This window comes from Limulus polyphemus, unplaced genomic scaffold (genome assembly GCF_000517525.1).
Source record: "Limulus polyphemus unplaced genomic scaffold, Limulus_polyphemus-2.1.2 Scaffold601, whole genome shotgun sequence".
Taxonomy (NCBI): Eukaryota; Metazoa; Arthropoda; class Merostomata; order Xiphosura; family Limulidae; genus Limulus; species Limulus polyphemus.
Window position 1 is genome coordinate 194227 of NW_013666211.1, and position 3342 is coordinate 197568.

Below are 3342 nucleotides of genomic sequence, written 5' to 3' on the forward strand. Positions count from 1 at the left end.
ATTGCGTGATCTAATATTTTGAAAAAAAATTACAGTGCATGTGCCTAACAAGAACCTCGAAGAAAAATTCTTCGATTTCTTAGAAAACTATTTCCTTTAGTTGCAAAATTTGTTCAGGAAAGATGAAACATCTGAAACAAGGACAAAATCTTGAACGGAACAGAACTGATGTTGTAATAACAATCGTCATATATTCTCACGCTTGTTATCGCGAGGAAGAGGGTGGTACTTACGAAACAGTTAGAAGTATCACGTGATTGGGCAATGAAGAAGGGTGGTTGTATATAAAGAGAGCTAAGGAAAACTGAATTCAAAAATTTATTTTGCTGAGACGAAGTTGTGTTTCTAACAAGCACGGTATATAAGTAAGTTGAATTAATTCCTTTTTGTTTTATAGAGGGGTTTCACACTACAGTGTATCATTCTTTCCATTCTTTGACTGGTTATTTACAAATGTTTTATAGAGGGGTTTCACACTACAGTTTAAGTTATGTATCACTATTTCCATTCTCTGACTGGTTATTTACAAATGTTTTATAGAGGGGTTTCACACTACAGTTTAAGTTATGTATCATTCTTTCCATTTTCTGACTGGTTATTTACAAATGAAACATGCTGTATTTACTGATAAAATTGAGAGATATTGGAAGGAATGTGAACTTAGGCGTGAATGTATTTATTTTTAAGTAATAACTGTATCTAGGTTGTCAAAGGTTCAAACACGAGCAGTATATCAACAAAAGTCAAATATAATTGATGTTTGAAATCGTCCGTACATAGTGAGCCCTGCATAGCCAGGCGGTTAGGGCGCTCGCCTCGAAATCTACGGGTTCGAATCCCCGTCACACCAAACATGCTCGCCCTTTCATCCGTGGGGGGTGTTATAATGGTAAAAGAGTAGCCCAAGAGTTGGCGGTGGGTGGTGATGACTAGCTGCCTTCCCTCTAGTCTTACACTGTTAAATTAGGGACAGCTATCGCAGATAGTCCCCGTGTGACAAACACAACGTACTTGGTGAAACTCCATAATTACAGAATTGAGGGAAAGAAGACAACTGTGCTTTCACAAATAATAAATGATGTATTTGTGAAACGTACAGTTGTTTTGTTTTTCCTCAATTCTGTAAAAGACAAATGTGCTAAACAGTATATGGCTATATTTATACCTTCTCGGATTCATTAAAGTTTGAACTAAAAGCAGTTTTGACGGCTCGTGCTCTTTTCTTCTTTCTCGTATCTACTGGTCGAATGTCTATGTTTAACATGCCAACTTTTAATTTAAACTTAGCTGAGTTTGTCATGTTGCTTCTAGTAGACCGTTAGCTCTGGTTTGACTGTGTTGATCACCCAGAACAACTTTGGACAAATGGAGATTTTAAAGATTTGCAGTTTCTCAGTTATCCAGTTTTTCCTCCGCTAAATTTGTGTCTTATCGTTTATAGATTGTAATTTGCATCTTAACTTTATTTGTATCTATTGAACCCTACTCTTTCCGTTTGTGGCCTTGTTGTCTGAAGAGTTTTTTTTCAAAATATCTTGAAAAGTAAGGTTTTTGATGCTCTTTTCTTTGAACGTTAATAATAATTTAACTGTTGCGAAATATCTGCTTATGCATGTATGATTATTTCAATTAATATGGGTTAATGTTATTAAACAGTTTGTGTGGAATTGAGCACAAAGCTCTACAATGAGCTATCTGTGCTCTGACCACCACGGGTATCGAAACCTGGTTTCTAGCGTTCACCAATGTATAAAATAGAGTAAAGAAAACACTTTACAGACAACCAAATCTTCCAACTTTTTAAAATTAGGAGATGTATTAATTTCTACTAGAAAGAGAATAGTATGAGCGAAGAGTTTATATATATAAAGATATATATCATTAAGTACGATAGTACTTAATAGTAAGGATTGTGATGTAAGGGAAACTGATATTCATCAAGTTTAAATGATGAATAATTAAGTTTTTTATATGTTAAGATAAGAAAACTAACCAGTAAAAATATCTCCGATCCAATTTTATCAAATGAACTTTGAAGCCAGAATAAGACAACGTTAAGATAAATAAATATATCACAAAATACCTATCATATGACGATAATGTGAAATATAGTTACGTTACAGTTGTTGTTTTGCGGTAAGAAAGAAACAGGTAAACATACAAAACATGGACTGTCGGAGCAGCAAGTACACAGGTTTACCACACATTCTCATTTAACTTTCACCTTCACATTAATACCACTAAGAAAAAGAATATTTGCACCAATTATTTTAGTTTTTATTGTTGGGCTACTGAGAATGATATTTTCTGGTGGCAAAGCTGGCGATTGAAAATTTGTAGACCTGTTCTAGAGGCGTATAATGTTCAGGATAAAGCGAAACTTTTTCATTTTTAATTCTGGAGAAGAATAACAAGCAATCCTATTTTATGCATACTAAGCAACTTAAGTAAACAAAAAAGACAACAGTAGTTTTGGCCCCTTTTTTATTATGGCTACAAAATTAAGCTTTCTTTTATTAAGAGCCGAGATATGTGCTCAAGCCTGCAACTTACCATGTCTATAGGTATAATTGCAGCTAGTTACGGGAAGGTAGTGGTCCTAACAAAACTATAATATGTATTTATTGCATTGTGAAAAAGGTAGTTGTAGAACTTGCCCGATAGGAGGATATCTTAAAAAACAAAGGTTGATGTCATTGTTACTGACTGCATTCAAAATTTAATGAAACCAATTTACTCTCGATGTATTTTAATTAAATTAGCATTATCAAATACAGCATAATATAAAGTTTTATATTATCCAAGTTATTATTTCTATATTTCGAAAGAAACCTTTGAAACAAACAATTATCTTCAGGTTTCAAAATGGCGTATTTAAGTGCTTTACACTCACAAAAAAAAAGAAACCTATAATTTTATAGGTATTTGTTAGCCGACACTAGGCGGCTAGTACTTAATTGAATAGTGTTGTATAAACTATTGTTTAACAACAAGTAAAAGCTTAGAATGGTCTATTCTTTCATTGGGGGATGTGCCTGTGGGCCAGACTAGTTTCGGAGAATTACATTCTTCGTCAGTGACCTTAAACACTACCACCAATAAATTTTATTTATTTATTTATTTCTGGCAGTGATTTGGATCTGAAATTAATTATTTCGGGAAATAATCAATAATCAGGGATGTTCGTAGATGAAGCAGTCCTCCTTCACCCCACTCATGGACTAAAAGTATGGGCTTGAATTGAAGAACAGGAAATTAATACAAACAAGCTGTGTAAACTTAAAAAAGTAAACGGCCGATATAGGTTTGTTTGTTTTTGAATTTCGCGCAAAGCTACACGAG

The 3342-nt window shown here is 33.7% G+C and overlaps 1 protein-coding gene across 1 annotated transcript in view; it reads left to right on the forward strand.

The window, feature by feature from the left end:
• Positions 1-224: 224 nt before the first annotated feature.
• LOC106459399 (argininosuccinate synthase-like) overlaps positions 225-3342 on the forward strand; it is a 21578-nt gene continuing 18460 nt past the window's right edge. The window contains exon 1 of the mRNA XM_013919016.2: positions 225-365. The gene's annotated coding sequence lies outside the window, so the exon portion shown is untranslated. The remainder of the gene's footprint in view (positions 366-3342) is intronic.